The sequence below is a fragment of the Symphalangus syndactylus genome, chromosome 18, assembly GCF_028878055.3.
Source record: "Symphalangus syndactylus isolate Jambi chromosome 18, NHGRI_mSymSyn1-v2.1_pri, whole genome shotgun sequence".
NCBI lineage: Eukaryota > Metazoa > Chordata > Mammalia > Primates > Hylobatidae > Symphalangus > Symphalangus syndactylus.
Window position 1 is genome coordinate 65,039,226 of NC_072440.2, and position 18,004 is coordinate 65,057,229.

Below are 18,004 nucleotides of genomic sequence, written 5' to 3' on the forward strand. Positions count from 1 at the left end.
AGGCAGAGCTGCCTCAAATCTTTCCATATGATAATTAACTTTGTGTGTCAAATTAGGTAGGCCCCAGAACCCAGTCATGTGCTCAAACAGAATTCTAGATGTGTCTGTGAAGTTATTTTTTAAGATGGGATTCACATTTAAGGCAGTAGACTTTGATTAGCGTTCATCTGTTTTTTGCTTGTTTTTTTGTTTTTTGTTTTGTTTTTGTTTTAAGACAGGGTCTTGCTCTGTTACTTAGGCTGGAGCGTGGTGGTGCAATCATGGCTCACTGCAGCCTCAGCCTCCTAGGCGCAAACAATCCACCCACCTCCGCCTCCTGAGTAGCTGGGACTACAGGTGTACAGCACCACATGTGGCTAATTACTTTATTTTATTTTTTGTAGAGACTGGGTTTTGCCATGTTGCCCAAGCTGCTCTCAAATTCCTGAGCTCAAGTGACCCACCCACCTCAGCCTCCCAAATTGCTGGGATTACAGGTGTGAGCCACCGCACCTGGCCAAGTTCATCATTTATAATGTGAGTCATGTCCTTTACCCAATCAGTTAACAGCCTTGATAGAAATAAGATAAAGACTGAGCCATCTGTTACCTCTGAGATGACAATAAGAGACACATCACCCAAGTGGGGATGACAGAGACCTTGCTTGGGTGAGAGCCCTATCAGATCCATGTCACCCCAGGTCCATGTTATAGGTGACAGCACAGTTTTAGCCCAGCAACACCCAGCCCCAGGCCTGCTGCACCCACACTCTGCCCATCAGCCCCAGAGCAGTGTGTCCTGCACCGGTCTGTGCCTCTTCCCAAACGCAGCTGTGCTCCTTGGCTCACCTGCTCTGGTTCCTCTTTCAACCAGCATCCTTCACCTCCCCTTCCTCAGACACAAGCAGGCCATGTGGACCCAGAACAGGATTCTTTCAGGACTTAAGTTTTACTTCGATTTTTTTTGCACTTTTCAAACTAAGCTTGGTTTGACCCAAATCAACATCTTTCAACCTCCACCAAAGTCTCCAATGAGATATTTTTATTTTAAACAAAGAATTTCTCCTTGAAAAAAACATTATTAGGGTGAGGCAATATGAACAATGGATACAGCTAAAAGTTAAACTGAATATATGTCAGATCTAGTTGTTTGAGGAAAATCAGGTTTGTTTGAAGAACTGACAACAGAAGGCACCCCTGAGCTAGACTTGGTAAAAGTCACCAGCCAAGATGACTGTACAAACCCAGAGAACAGAAGGGAGGTTTTTGCTCACTTCCTATCCTCATCCTCAGGCCGCAGCCCAGAGACGTGCAGAATCCCTGCACTGGCCGAGGCATCTTTAGATCCAAAGCAGCAGCTGGGGACTCCAGAGCCCTGGTGCTTGTTTGAGTCTGAGTAGCATTCTCGGGAGAAACTGGGGAGGGATCCCTGGCTTTTGCTGGGACCAGAGTATTGAGAAGTCATCAACACTGAAGCACTGAAGCCACTGCTCAGGGTGCAGGTGAGTCTGGCGGATGCTCCCAGGGATGCAGAGAGGGAGGGCAGCTGAGTCAGCACAGGCTGGGAAAGGGAACCTGCAGACAGATAGTCACAGGTGCTGGGACAGTGACCAGGGTTAAGCTGTTTGGGGGTATGAGCCAGAGGAGGATGACACAGGCTCAGGACCTGACCCTGGACATCGAAAGACTGTTCCTACCTGTGCAGTGAGAGAGGAACATGAGGAGGAGGGATCCAGGCCCAGGTGGACACGGCCCTCCTGAAATCTGAGTGCTGTGCTGGGCTGCAGAGGCCTTTGTTATCTTCTCCACATGCCTGTTGGGGAGGGGCTGTTCATATAAATTTGTTTGATCCACTGGCGATCTCTGACCCACCCTGAGGATCAGCTGAGGTCTGAGCTTGGTTCTTTAGACAGAGGATCTGAGAGGTGAGTTTACCCCATGGGAGGGACCAAGGAGGAAGCAGCTGCTGGGACCTTCCACAGACCTGTGAGCAGAAGACTCTGCCCAGCTACGGAGGACACAGCTGCTGAGTCCCCAGCAGCAAACATAGGCTTTGCTGCCCTAGCCCTGGGGAGATTGGGGGGTGGCACAGCTGCAGTTGCTCCCGTGCAGATCCTGAGACAGACCCGCAGTGCCCCCTGCTGCTCGCTGGCCACCCTGCAGTCTCTCAGTGGGAATTGTGTGAGTGGAGTCAGCTGAGAGCCAGGCCACTGTCAGGCCACAGAATCTGTGAGTCAAGACTCTGGCTCTGCCCCATGCTACTGATAGGAATAAAAATCCTTTGCTCATGAGGTTTTTCTGGATTTCCAAGAGAAGCCTCTGTGGGAAATCTGATGACCATCCAATGTGAGGAGGTTGCAGGGAGCGGGGAATGCAGACGGCTCTGGAAGCCAAGACCTGAACAGCTCCTTCCACAGGGGCCAGGGAAGGAGGCAGCTGATGGTTGGATATTGTAAATGGGAAAATGTCTCACATTTCTGGCCTCCATCCTGGATGATTTTGCTCTTAGGCCACACATGTTGCTGCCTCTCCTGCCACACAAGATGTTTCCCCTGAGACCCCAATGCCATGGATGGAGGATCAGTACAGCCTGAGCCATGGATCCTGAGAGATGAGTGTGGTGTCTGCTTTGCATGGTGCAAAGGGACATGCTTTAGTCCATTCCGGAAGTATTAGGAAAAGACCAGGACAAAGCAGCAGTGAGACAGGCATGAGGATGTCAAGGTGAAACCGTGGAAGGCCACTGTGGTGAAGCAGAGGACAGAGAACAGGAGCGGTGGAGGCGTCCCCAGGGGCAACACCAGGTTTTGTCCACTGAGGTACAAATTTACTTCTTCAGGTCACCTTAGTCCCCTGGATCTTCATGAAGTGAAAAATCACTGAAGTCTTTGTGCTTTCTGACATTCTGGGCCTCTCTTCCTTCATCTTCCTTTGCTGCCCCAGCTTGAAGAGGGTCTGCAATGCCACATTCACTGAGGAGCTCTGAGGTGGTGTGGTCCTCCCTGCATGGACATTTTCCATCAGAGGCTGAGACTTGATTCTCTCCTCCTGAGGTAGATCAAGTGCTGAGCGCCTCTTCTCAAATGCAGCTCACTCCCCGGCTCACTGAATGAGAGACTGTTATCTAGATGTGTTTCTCTTATTTCCACCCAGTGACCTTCTTGTTAAAACAATACATATCTCCTTTGTTTAAGGGGCAGCGGTGGCCGCAGGTGCTCCTCATGCTTGAAGGAATGGGAGGGGAGTGTCCACATTGGCCTTCACCTCTGATCAAGACTGAAGAGAACGACAAAGATAATGAGGATCACATTCCTCATGTGGAGGAATTCTACTTTAAAACGTCAATGAGTGAAGAGGCCCTCGTCCTTTGATAAATTTATAGTCAAAGATTTCGCCCCTGTTCACTTCCATTACACCAACAATGAGGATGTGATTTTTAGACACACGTGCACACAACTTTCATATCATTGCAGTTTTGAAATTGAAATAACAACACAGACTGGAAGTTAAACCATTTATATTTCCACCGCTATTCCAGCAAGTGCAGAAGAAATCCAGGCCATTTTGGAATTATGACGTGTTCCATAGCACCTTTATTCTTGTATATGTTCAGAAGTGACATGAGGAATGGATTCTGTGTGATCCAGGACCTGTTCTTTGAAACAAAAGTCAGCACTGTGGTCACTGAGTTTCCAAAGCTACCCACAGAGATGAACTTTGCTGCAGAATTAATTTTACCATAGAAGCATGCTGTATTTCTCTGTTTTACCTGCTATATTTAAATCTTAATCTAATTAAATAGCATTCTCCATTAAGCTATGACAACAGGTGGGATTTGTGAGGGTGCAGGCTTTAGTGTCCTGTGAACATTAGTGAGCGTGTCGCATCTAAATACAAAGTAGACATCAGAAGTGAGCACTAACCTCCTGGTACCTGGAGTCTATTGACTCTATGAACTAGTGGATGAGAACATTACGTCATGCCAGCCCCACCTCCATTGCTTCAGTTTCTTGTTTTCTTTGCCACCACGCTCCTCCTTAACAACGAAGTCTTTAATTCTCAGCACTACATTTGTCAGCCTGCTGTGGGCAAGGCCAGCCCTGCTGCTGTCCCTGCTGTGGACACTGAAGGGAGGACAGAAGTCTCCCTGTGCCAACAGGGGGGTCTCTGAGCCAAGGAAAAGACATTGGGGAGGATGGCAGTTCAGCTCAGGCATAGACTGAACCAGACCCTTCATTGCAGGCTACCTTCTGGGTGTGATTGAACCTCAGCATCGTATATACATTAGTGGTAAAATTCCTCTCAGACCCTTGCAATTGTATGGTTGCATTCAATTAAGTTTTTAAAATACTTTGTGTTTATTTGATGACAGTCTGGGTGAGAGTTTTGTACATGGATATTTACTTTTTGTAATAGTAGAAATACATGTTGTTAACATTAATAAAATAAACATCATATGCTAGCACCTGCAGAGAGTGTATTTGTGTTACATTTCCCCATCTTCCTGTGCAATTCTGAGAGTCAGTACAGTACCAGATCACAGAGTAATAGCCTCATCCTCAGGCTGCAGCCCAGAGATGAACAAAAGCTCTGCATTATCCAACGCATTTTTGGATCCAGAGAAGTGGCTGAGGAACCTGAAGCCCTGATACATATTTTAGTCCGAGTAGTAGGTCAGGAGATAGCTGGGAGGGCTCGCTGGCTTCTGCTGATGATAGTGTATTGCACAGATAACCAATATTGAGGCCTCTATGCAAGGTGCAGGAGTCTGGCTGGTGCTCCCAGAGATGCAGAGAGGGAGGGCAGCTGAGTGGGAAGAGGGAACAGTCTGGGAGAGAGAACCTGGAAACACAGACACTCTAGGGTTCTGAGTGTCTCTGCAGTGAGAGAGGAGCACAAGGAGAAGAGGAGCCCAGGCCATGGTGGACATAGGCTTCTGTGGCCCCACTCACGTGGACCTGGGTTGCCTCAGGCCTCTCTTACACCTGGCCCATTGGTCCCCCAAAGAAGGGGATGCTTATGCAAATGTGTTTCCATGCAATGTCTCTCTCTCCTCCATGTATTCAGAGTCTGAGGCCTGGGGACGAGTAAGTGCAGCAATCAGCAAGCCTCCTGTTTACCTGAGGGGAAGGACCTGGGAGGAGGCAGAAGCTAAGGCCATGGCTCTAGCAGGCCCCAAGGAACTGAGTTCTGCCAATAACCACGGGGACTTGGATGCAGATTTTTCTCAGTCAAGCTTTAGGTGAGCCTGCAGCTCCAGTTGGCATCCTGACTGCAGCCTTGTGACACTGGAGCAAGAGAACTCAACGAAGCCACACCCAGACTCCTGACTCACAGGAACTGTGAAGTGATAAATTTGGGTTGTTTTAAGCCGCTAAGTTGGTCATACTGTTGCACAGTAATAGGTAACGAATATGCTAACTATAATCTAGTATTGACTTATTGGTGCTTAATCTTAAGATTTTTTATTTATCCTGAATGATTTCTAACCAATAAACTATGTAATTTGCCAATTTAAAAAATTCATTATAAAGTAATAACAGTGAATATAAAAGTGCCATAAGAGGAATGAATTTAGAAACTCTCACTATTTGAGGCATTTAGAAAAACAAAATGTTAACATGTATATAAAGAGAATATTATATTGAGTCTTCACATACTTATCACCAAGATTAAATAAGTATAAATAATTTGACAAATCTCCTTTATTGTAATCTTTATTTTTATTTTTGGCTCTTTATTCAGGAAGCCCTTGGGATTGGACCAAAGCCCCCAGCCTGTATCACATTATGCTGTCACTATCTGACCAGTCCTAGGTCTCCAAGCAAACACAGAAACTCCTAACAGGTAGGAGAGTTCTTGGGGGCTTAGAGAAGCCTTCTCAGGAGCCATGGGCAAGGGCCAGACCTACTTTTTGGAGACATGAAGCTCTTTATCCCACTGTGGTCTGCAATGTGCCTAGACTATGGCTTGCAGAGTTGGGTGTGTGCTTGTGGGACAATTTCCTCACCAGAGATTCAGGGGAGTGCCACAGCTCCTGGTGTTCTAGTGGACCTGCGAGGGCAGGGTGAGAGTGGGCATTGTTGCAGGTGACATTAAGTGATGGCTGACATAACAGCATCAGACCCCTCAATTCTTAGGGAAGAGCTGACAGAGAAATGGATCCTTCAGCTGCTGTTGGTCACAGGCTATTACAATGAGTGATTGACAACCCAGGGAGGCAGAGGGCAGGTTTGTGTCTCAGATTTCCCTGTGTCTGGAGCACTGTGCGGCTGTTCATGCTTTTGCCCAAAGTTGAACAGTAATAATCAGTCTCATCCTCAGGCTGAACCCAGACATGGTCAAGGAGGCTCTGTTGCCTGAATGAGAGCTAGAGAACGGAGCCAGAATCCCTGAGGGTGGATTGGTGCTAACACACGTGAGGAGTTTGGAGGCAGCACCAGGAAATTTGCAACCAGTCAGCACCGTTGTATCCAGTGTTGTTGCTGTTCCCAGTGCAGGCGATGGTGACCATCTGACTCAGAGACCCTAATACCAAGGCTTCCTGGGTCAGCCCAGGTTGTGCCCAGGACCCAGAATAAAGAAGAGAAGGCCACAGGGAGGGTGATTCTGGAGTTCCAGCCAACAGCATAGCCTGGGCACCTGGGGAAGGGCAGAATGTTGGGGTTCAATCAGGCTGGTGGGAAAAATATTAAAGATAGTTACAGTAATAGTCAAAAGCTCTCTTGAAAGGCCTGAGAGTTTCCATAGCTTCAGATTGCTCTGCTGAAGGCAGTCAGGGTCTCTTTGCAGGAGCCAAAAAGATTAGGGCACCAGTACAGAGGACTGTGGGAAGTTGATCTTAACTAACTTGCTTACTTATATGGGTTTAAGACTAACCTTTGTCCTACCGCCGGTACTTTACTGCCTCCTACCGTCGGCAGAAGCTTATTACCCGCAAATGGTGTTTGCTTTAGGCCTCTTCAGAACCTGGCCTTTAATCTTTACCCTCTAGTGGTGTTTACTCACAACTTTTGTTAATTAGTCTTACTGAATAAATGCAAGCCTGACTAGCAGATCAGGGCCCAGTCGCAACTGTTTACAGAACTCAGCTTGGAGCCTGGAAGCAGCTGGGACCCTCAGCTGGACCCTGGCAGAACAGACTGTGCGTCAGTGTACTTTATTCCTCCGTCGCTGAATCATGGGTCTGCAGGAACAGACCCCCCCCAGCTAGTGCCCCTGTTAAAGGAGCGCTGCCCCAGCAGAGCTCCTACGTCCTCCTTGGGCCATGATCCTAGAATCTGAGGGGTCAGGCGTCTCTGTAGGGAGTAAGAAGAGTGAGGAGGACAGGGGTCCAAGCCATGGCAGGGCACTACTGGGCTCTACCTTCTGAGATTCTCCACGCAGACAGAACACCTCTAATTGCTTTTGTTCCTGCCCATACCCTAGGGGAGGGAAGTGGCCTTCATACAAATCTATTCTTCCCCTGACTGTCTCAGCCCAAGCCTGTGCCCCAAGTCTGTCCTTTTAGGGTGTTTATTTGAAAAATGAAAGATGAGAAGAGCCTGGCCTGGCACTCCCCAGGAGCTGCAGGGAACGCCAGGCAGTAGGGCGCACACTGGGAGCCAGATGGCTGCTTTCCGCTGAGAGCACACCCATCAGACCTTTGGAGGAGCTGCTGGATGGCACCCCTTGCTGTCCCAGGCAGCGATGGGCTGTGGCTCTAGTTCACTTCAACTTCATTCCAGGATGTGGGCGGGCAAACCAAATTCTCCTGAGACCCCTGATGACATAATGTCAGAGAGACAGGAGAACTTGGAAAAGCACCAGCCAGTCTCCGGCCTCCTGCTCAGAAAGGACCCATGTCCTGTCTGTTCATCTCATTGGCCAAAGCTAGTCACATGACCGAGCCTGAGGCCAGCAGGGTGAGAAGGCACAACATGCATTTCCAAAGAGGGGTGTTGCCCGTTATAAGTTAGAGTTTTACTTTATTCCCATTTTGAAGGGAAACAGAGGTAAAGTTGTGCTAAGTAAATTGTCCAAGTCAGCACCGTCCAGTAAGATCTTCTGCCATGATGGGAATGTTCTGCGTCTGCACTCTCTGGCATGGGAACCACGGGTCACATGAGTTAATGACGTAATTGAAACACGGCCTGTGGGACTGAGAAATATAATTTTTAATCTTATTCAAGTAATTTAAATTTAAACATCCACATGCACTTAGTGGGGGTGTACTGGACACTGTAGGTTCGAGGGTAAAAAAGTAGAGGTGGAACCAAATTTGATCCAGCCCTATGGGAAAAGGAAGGACATCATTGTCCACTCAGCTCTGTGACTGCTCTTGTTCGTTGTCTCATATATTCTAAAATCTAAACTCCAAGGGTACAAGAACTTGTGTTAGATTGTTATTCATCTTTGTTATCCTATGCTTGAAAAGTACTCCCTGGAAGAATAAAGATGGGGGTCTATATATTTTCATGAACTTTCTGTAAAAATTTAAAGTATTTATGGGACATCTGGTTTGCCAAAAGTTAAACTGCAGAGTGAGTGAGAGAAGATTCCATTTGAATAGGTAATGGGTTTTCTGACCCCATTTTGCATAGAACATTATCCATCCGTGGAAACTGTAATTTGAGTTCTAGGCACCTGTTTTCCTACCAGATGGGAAAGCAGAAGCAGAGAGCTAATGCCTCCAGCCTCATGCGCAGCTGAATGGTACAAATGGGATTCCTTGCCAAAGCCTTCTTGATAGATGCAGCTTTTCCACATTCTCCTGTTCTCAAACTAGTGTGACCCCTCCCTGGACATATACAGAAATAGTGATATATTATTTTTATCATAACAGCGAGCAGGTTGCTACTGGCGTCTGACTTGTGGATACAAAAGATGTTTCCAAATGAACTGTAATGCAGAGAGCTTCCCTTATCACAAGGAATGATCCAGCCCACAGTGTCAATAGCGCCGATGTTTAGAAACATAGCTTTGAACTATGTGTGTTCCATGCAGTGATCACAAAGGGATTAGAGGATCACCCATCAAGACTTGGGAGAAAATGTTTGTATTCTGGAAAGAAAATACAGGAACTATGAACAGAAAATTTTACCTCCAAAGTTGAAGCAGGAGATAGGAAAATGCAGCCCTCGCTGGTGGGGACAGGCTGAGGGCAGATCAAGGTAGGAACATTCTGGGGAGATTTTGTCTCACTTCCCCATGAGGCTGGAGCACTGTGTGATAACTGGTGCTGTCATAAGACTGACAGTAATAGTCAGCCTCGTCCTCAGACTTCAGTCCAGAGATGGCGAGGGAGGCAGAGTTGGAGGAGCTGTCGTTGGAGCCAGAGAACCGATCAGGGACCCCAGAGGGTCTGCGGTTATCCTCATAGATCACAGTGGTGAGGGCGCTGCTGGTACCAGTGCACATAGTTGCTGGCAATGCTGCCACTGCTGCGGGTGCAGGAGATGGTGACCGTCTGCCCCGGAGACCCCGACACAGAATGGGGCTGAGTGAACACAACCTCAGCCCAAGACCCTGCAAGGAGGAGCAACACAGAGATCAGTGAGGACAGATCAGGGCTGGTTCTCAGGGAGAAAGCAGAGGTCATCATCCCAGGTGACATCCAGGAGCCCTCCCTGAATTCCCTGCAGGCAGCCACCTGTGCAGTGAGCGAGGAGGGTGAGGAGGAGTGGAGCCCAGGCCATGGTGGAGACACCCCAGGCTCTGCTTCCTGAGCCACAGCCAGGAATGAGCCACCAGCCCTTCTTATCTTTCAGCATAATGCTCAGGGTGGGAAATCCCCATGCAAATCTTCCCCATTTTAGAGGTGGTGCAAGCCCCACCTTCGACCTCAGTATGATCTTCAGCTGAGAAAAAGACTGTAGGAAGGAGAAGACCCAGAGAGGGCACAGAAACACCTGCCAGATGCAGGGGAAAACGGGCTCACATGTGCGGAGCTGGGGAGCTCGAGCAGGTGAGCAGGTGCTTAGACCACAGCGCCATCTGGTGGATTCAGGAGACATGTGGACCGTGGGCCGGGGCTGGTCCTCAGGACTCATGCCCCTCCCCACTGCTCCCCTCACAATTCCAGCCTTTTCAGATTGTTTTTTTTTTCACTTAGCAATATGCATATAGTCTTCTTCCATGTCTTCTTGTGGCCTTATAACGCCGTTTTCTTGCAGAATGACATCTCATTGTATGCATTATCAGGGCTTGTGTATCCCATTCACCCATTTAAGGACACATTTAATTCTTTCCATGTTTTGGCAATTGTGTTTCAAGCAGCTATAAACATTTCTGTGCAGGTTCTTGCGTGATACAAGTATCTCATGCAGGTAAATATCTAGGAATGTTGTTTCTGAATTGCATGTTAAGAATTTGTTTAACTTTGTCAGAAACTGCTAACCTGTTTTCAAAAGTGGCCGTAGCATTTTTCACTTCTCACAGCAATGCATGGATTCCTGTCGCTCCACATCCTGTAAAGCATCTGCTGTTGTCAGTATATTGAATTTTAGGCTTTCTAATAGGAGCCTATTGTTGTCTTGGTATTTTAATTTGCAATACCCCTGATGTATAATAAATATTTTGATAAATATTTATTTATAAATATTTATTGATGATATAAATATAATTATAAATATATAACACAAATACAAATAAGACATGTATAAATCATTCATATATTATATAATGTATAATATTAATATGTATATTATATATAATAATAATATAAATCAAATAAATTCCCCCAGAGATAAAAATATATTTTTATGCCTCTTTAAACATCTAATTACTTTTATGCACTCTGGATTATTTTAATATTATGTTGCAGATTTCTGATTTACGGTCTTTCTTTTCTTTTAATGCTACTATGATTTGTCTTGTACTGTTGTGTTCTTTCAGCTTGATCCTTCAGAGGATTGCTTTTCATTATTTTTAACAGTTGTTCTAAGGGATCCTCCATGCTCTGTCTAGTTTAGACTTCCTGCCCGTTCAGCCACTGGGTTCATCAGGCTTTTTCCACTCTGGTGGGTGAAAACTCAGAAGTCTCTGTTTCATCTGAGCTCTAGTCATTTATTGGGTTACTACCCACCAATGAAAGTTAATTCTTTGATAGCAGTTTTTTGCTTACGTTATGAGGTTTAATTATATTTATATTTCTTAAGATGCATCTGAAGGCAAGGGGACCCTATGCACATATGTGGGGCCCTTTCTCTGCCTGGCTCCCTCTTCTCTCTTACTCTGCTGCTGATATACCAACGATTTCAGTTGTAAGATTTGAAATCAGTGCAGCGAGACCAGCCTGTTCTTCTTACGGCTTGAGGTGTAGTCTGGGAATTGCTTCAGGCAGAACACCAGGGTGATCACAGGGCTGGCCTCATTCTCGCTCTATCTCCAGGATCACAGTCATGAGCTGCCTAATTTCTGGTGTCCTAAAGAGTTGTATTTTATTATTGTGTCCTTCCTCTTATGGTTTATGGTGAGAAGACTTCTACTACCTCTTACTTTATTATTATTACCAGCTACAGTCACGATCTGCTTTTCAGAGTCCTTTCTTTCCCTTTAAGCTGTAAATCTTCTAAGTCTATCCAAGCCCCAAATTTCACATTTTTGAAAAAAAAAAAAACTCTTGCAGTGAAATCCGCTTCCTTACTTGATTGCCCTGATTAATGTAATCCACCACCCACCTGATCCAAACAGTGTCGGTGTGCTGGTACTAAGTTTGATATAGAGACCCCAAAGGGAATAAGCACCTGCAGAGGTGAGCACAATTCCCAACAATTCTTCCCTATGAGTTTCCTTGTCCCAGTCATTTTTTCCTATTCAAGGAGATGTCTGATGTCACAAAAGACATGATTTTGCAATTTTAAGTATAATTTCCAAATTTCCGTTTGAATGATGTCACCTACATCATCATCCTAAGCAAAAAACGTATTGTACTATCCAGAAGTAAATTTTCTGGGATGCCATTTTGGAAGACCTGTTTCAGCCATGGGTAAAAATATGGTCTGTTTTCTGGTCTCTTGTCTCCGGAACAAGATTTATAGAGGCTGCAAAGTCTGTCCTATTCCTATTGATATCCTCAGGCTGAGGAATAAAGTTGGGACATTCTTTTATTAGGAATCACTCCTGTGTCAAATCCACCTGCCTTCCTCAGTCCATGAAAAATGACCGAGGTGCGGGGAAGTTTTGCCCTCCCGGTCAGGACACTAACATCAAGAGGCCACACAGACAAGTGTGGCAAAGTGGTGACCGTCTTTGTGGGGTGGTTCATGCTCCAGTTTGGATTTAGTCCTCAGAAAAGTCCCTTCTGTGATGGCAAATGAGCTCAATATTTCCATAAATGTGTCCTTGGCAGGGGTTGCCTGAGGACTGGCTTTGGACCTAAAGGGCCAGAATGCTCCATCCATAAAACAGCAGACTGAAAAGGGTGTATTTTTCCACTTTCTTTTTGAATTTAGAGCTCAAAAGAACTTTCATAATAGAGATGAAGATTTAAGAGATCAGCTCTGTTGTTTCATTCATGTTTTCAAGTACTTCAAAGGGTCTGGACTTCTGAGATATTCAACATATTCCCCTCACCAGTTTGGCAGTGACAATTTCAACCAATAAAGCTTCCACCAACATAAAGGGGTGCCTCCTGCCCCCAGAATGGCTCAGATGGTCCATGCTACCAAAAGCTCACATTCAAGAGAAGCCATTTTCCTCACTGGGTATCACCTACAAATGCAAACACCACAAAGTCACATGGTCTTGACACGAAATGGCCTTTATTGAGGGAAAATTACAAGAATGGCTCAGCAAAAGCCACAGCTTTTCCACCCTCTCATGCGCCTCACAGGGAGCAAAGTGAGCAGGGCTGGGGGCGGTGGGATGGATGTGGATAAAGAGCCATCCCTGAGAGCTGGTCAGAGGAGCAGCTGGCTTGGTGCCTGCTGGGTCCAAGTGTTCACACTGCACGCCCTGCATGTCTACAAGTCTGACCCCCATTGACAACCCTGCACGTCAAAGCCTCATTTAACTTCCTTGGTGGAAACACTACACTCGTGGTGTCACACACAGATGCTGGGAATTGTGTTTGTCCACACGACTCTGGAGAGGATGCTTGGAAGCATGCATCTGATTTCTCCTGGACTCCTCATCATGTGCCTTTCTTTTTGCTGATGTTTAACATGCATGATCACATTATAATAAAGCAACAAACCACAACTGGGAGAACAGCTTTTATGAGTTCTGTGAGTCCTGAGGTTTGTCATGGAGCCTGTGGATGGTCTTCAAAACCCAACACACCACGATACAGGTCCTGTTTGACAAAAATTGTGGTATTCATTTCCTATTGCTTCTGTAACTATAGGGTGCAGAAACATATTTTCTTACAGATCTGTAGGTCGGAAGTTTAATACAGAACTCAGTGGAGTAACTCAGTGGAGAACTCAGTGGAGTAAACCCAATGTGTCTGCAGGGGTGTGTTTGTCTCTGCAGTTCCTAGGTGAGACTTTTTTGTCTTTTCCAGCATAAAATGGACTAACACAACAGAATATTCTGAAATACCACACAGGCCATAGAAGTAACCATAGGTGAAAGGAGTGCCTTGATATATAAAAATATTAAAATGCTGAACTTATATGCTGCAACTAAAGCATTGTGGGGGTTTTGTTTTTGTTTTTGTAGAGATAGGGATCTCCTTGTGTTGCCTAGGCTGGTCTTGAACTCCTAGCCTCAAGCAACCCTCCTACCAGGGCCTCCCAAAGCATTAGGATTGAGATTACAGACATGAGCCACCATGCCCAGCAAAAAGCACTGTTTAGAGATACATTTATAGTTATAAATGCCCATATTAATAAAAAGACAGATCTCAAATAAGTAACCTCAATTTCTACTTTAAAAATCTGGAAAAACAGAAAGGCAAATGAAATATAATGAATGCAAGCAGGAGGAAGGAAATGAAGATTAGAGTAGACATTAATTAAAGAGAACTCTAAAAACAATAAGAAAAATATCAAAACCAAAGGTGTTTTAAAGATTAACAAAATTGACAAACCTTTAATTAGACTAATACAAAAAATGAGAGTTGAAGAAAAAAATCACTCCAATACTAAAATCAGTAAAAAGAGAAGACATTACTAAGTACCTTATATAAAGAAATAAAATAATGAAAGAATAGCAGAAGAAAACTCATGTTAAAAATTAGATAACTTTGATGAAAGGGACAAATGCCTAATAAGACACAAACTACCAAAACTAACTCGAGAACAAATGGAGAATCAGAATTGACAAGTTAGAAGACTGAATTAGTAATAATAATACTAGTAACCTCAAAGAAAAGCTGAGGCCCAGGTAGTGTCTATGTTTAATTCTACCACACATTTAAACATGAATAGTCATTAAATCTTTAAAAGTTCACTGGAAGCTGGGTGTGGTCGCTCATGCCTGTAATCCCAGCACTTTGGGAGCCTGAAGTGGGAGAATTGCTTGAGCCCAGGAGTCTGAGATGAGCCAGGGCAATGTGGTGAAATTTGTCTCTACAAAAAATACACACAAAAATTATCCAGACTTGGTGGCACACACCTGTAGTCCTAGTTAGGAGGCTGAGGTGGGAGGATGGCTTGAGCCCAGGAAGGGGATGTGGCAGTGAGCCGAGATCACATCACTGCACTCCAGCCTGAGTGACAGAGCCAGACCCTGTTTCAAACAAACAAACAAAAACAAAATTCCAAAAAGGTTCATTGGGATACATGTATTTAAAAAGGCAGATCATATCAATTGTTAATAAGGATATGTAGAAATATACTCGAAGCAGTGCAGGTGGGAATTTTAAAAAGGGCAGCCACTTTAGAAAAAAGTTAGTACTTACTCAACATGTTAAACATAGAGTTACAGTATGACTGAGGTTTCCTAGGTACATAACTCAGGGAAATATATGTGTGTGTGTGTGTGCACGCGTGCGTGTGTGTGTATCAAAATGTATATCATGACTGCCTAATAGCAACAAAGTGGAAACATCTTAAATATTTAATTGGGTTTATAAATGAATAATTAAAATGTAGCATATCCATATAATGGAATATTGCTTGAAAATCTCAGAAGGATTTAGTACTGATATTTTATACAATGTGAAAAAATTTTGAGAACAGTATGCAAACTTTAAAAAGCCAATCACAAAATAATATATATGAGATGACTTTATTTATGTGAAATGTCAATAACAGACAGATCCATTAAGAAAAAAAGTAGATGAGTGTTTGTCAAGATCTGCGGGTGAAAGGAACGGGGACTGATGCTAATGTGTATTGGGTTTCTTTTAGGGTGATGCAAATATTCTAAAATTAGATCATGGCTATGATTGCCCAACACTGGGAAGATTCTAAGAAAATTGAACTATACATACAATATGAGAATTTCATGCCACAAGAAATAAATCTTAATGATAATGTAGAAAATGCCTGAGAGACAAAACATTGTTATTTAAATTTACATTTGAAATCAATTTTCTTAAAAGCAAAGTGAACCTGTCACTTCATGGAAAACAATCCACAATGTTTATAGGCATTGTCAAAATTTCAGCTCACAAGCAAAATTTAGAAAATGTGTTTCCTCACCTATGAGGTTGACATCTTGCAGATATTTAAATGTTTTCCTGGGTAAAAGCAATGCTCATATTAAGGAATGTGACTTTTTAACCCTGTCTTAGAAGTTACGATGGCATTATTTGGAAGAACGGCATAACTCAATGTAACAGTATTTTTCAAAAGACCAATGCATAATATTATAAAATCATGTATGAATAAAAGATGCATTCAAATTGCAGGAAAAATCAATTGATTATAATTTAATAGAATCCAAAAAGTTTATCGATATTACTTCTGACCACATTGCAACCAACATTTAGGAACCTTCCATTTGTAAAAGTTTGGTGCAGTATTAAGAGAAATATTCAAAATTATCTGGAAAAGATATTAAGATACACTATTAGAACTATATATCTACGTGAGGTCACCTTTTCAGTGGCCTTATGCTTACATCACAGCTCCTGGAGGGCAGAGAAAAGAGGGGACTGGCCTGATAAGTGTTTGATAATTGATTAATAGAGGCACATATTTTGGAACTCTGAGTTTTGGAAAATAGAGTTTGTTTTATGAAGCTATTTGGATGCACGCTGTCATTTTTATGACCTCCACGTATTTGGCACTATCTGATGGGTGTCATTGGCTGTATGTTCCTGGAGGCAGAATCTCACTCCTGAACAGTCTGCTGCGCTGGAGCAGGACTGGGCCTATCCCTTGCCCTGAGCAAGGAAGTTCATCTTCATCCTTAAGGTGGAACAGAGAGCTGTTGAGGGAGACTGACATGAAGGCAAAAAGAGAACCAAGATTCTAAAATTCTGGTTGTTTCAATGAGTCCAGAGATATCCTGGATGCTGAGGAGTCCAAGGCACACCATTCCATCCCGTGCTGTGTCTTCCAGGGCAGTAGACATTGCCTTCAGTTCTGAGGGCTGAGCCCCAGCAGGAGGCCAGACCAGCCGGGAGACACACAGAGACCTACAAGCACAGAGCAGGGTCCACTGTGTGGTGGGCAGAGCTGGGAGAGAGACCCACAGGGACCTCAGGAGCCTGTGCCTGGGTCGTGTGTCAGGACAGTGAGGAAGAGGGGACCCAAGGCAAGATGGGGACACCCATAGTCCTGCTTCTTAAGACCCAAAGAGAAGGCAGAACTACCTCAAATCTTTTTACAATTCTGCTCACAGAGCAAAGGACCGGATCCTTCATACAACCCTGCATTCCCATCTGATTTTTCTGGCTCTTTTCTGGATTCTGTTCTATGAAACTGTCTGTGATAAGTATAGGCAGATCATGAATCGTGGACCCTAGGTCCCCACAAAGACCCTGAGAGTCAGTGACAGGAAGCACAGGTCAAGGAATAAGAGATTCCCCTACATGCAAGACTATTCACTCTGCATAACCTCACAAGATCGGCCCAACACACCTAATGTGTGCAGAAACATATGCCCAGTCTGTATGGGACAGGCCAAGGCAAAGAATGGAGGTGATCTATAATATTGTGAGAAAGGTTATCATATTCACTGCATAAGAAATCATGGAAGTGAGTTCCACTTTTAAGCCTTTGGAAGTGGAGTTAGTGACCCTAAAATTACCCTGCACCCTTTCTTAGAAAAGGCCCTCTATGTCCTGAATTTTGAGCAGTAGGTAAGAGGTCTCAAGGTCCTTCACGGGGGGTGGGGGACAATCAGAACCATGTCACCCAGGTGCACGCTGTAGTTTGCATGGACATTTGTTATAAATACAGTCATTTCTAGATATTTCATTTCTAGACATTTGCATTTGTTCCTTTCACTGAGCATAATTTTTCAAGGTCTGTTCATATGGAGCTCATTTCAGCACTTCCACCTTTCAATGGCTGAGTCACATGACCTCGAATGGAAGAAGGATCTATTATATTTCCATGTGCATTGTACAAAAGTGCAAAGCAGGGGTGTCACATCTTTTAATTTCCCTGGGCCACAATGGAAGAAGAATTGTCTCGGATCACACATAAAACTGATACTAACTGTTAGTATCAATAGCTGGTGAGCTATAGAAAATCGCAGAAAAATCATAATGTTTTACAAAAGTTTACAAATTTGTGTTGGGCCACATTCAAAATCTTTCTGGGCTGCATGCAGCCTGCAGGCTATGGGTTGGAGATTGACGGAAGGCATTGTGTGCTGTCCTAGTCAGAGCTAAACTCTGTGTTACAGGATCTCGTTAGGGCTTCTACACCTCTAAGTACCACAATCTCTGACTTCTTGTTGCTTGGAAAACCATTCAACCATCAAAACATTGAAGTTTGGTGTTATTCTTTTGTCTCATAGATGGGAACCAGAAACATAAAAATTAGAAAACCAGCCTCATGCTCAGCAGAATGGCATAAACACATTTCAAAGCCAAGCTTCTTAGTAGCTGAAGACATGCTCTTTAACTGAGTATCTCAGCCTGGGCTGGTTTTGTCCCCAAGCATGGGACATGTGGCAGTGTCTCAAGACGGTCTTGTTGT

At 44.4% G+C, this 18,004-nt stretch overlaps 1 pseudogene; it reads right to left on the bottom strand.

Annotated features, from left to right (window-relative positions):
- Positions 1-8,001: 8,001 nt before the first annotated feature.
- Positions 8,002-9,688, bottom strand: LOC129467525 (immunoglobulin lambda variable 6-57-like; annotated as a pseudogene).
- Between the last annotated feature and the right edge of the window lie 8,316 nt (positions 9,689-18,004).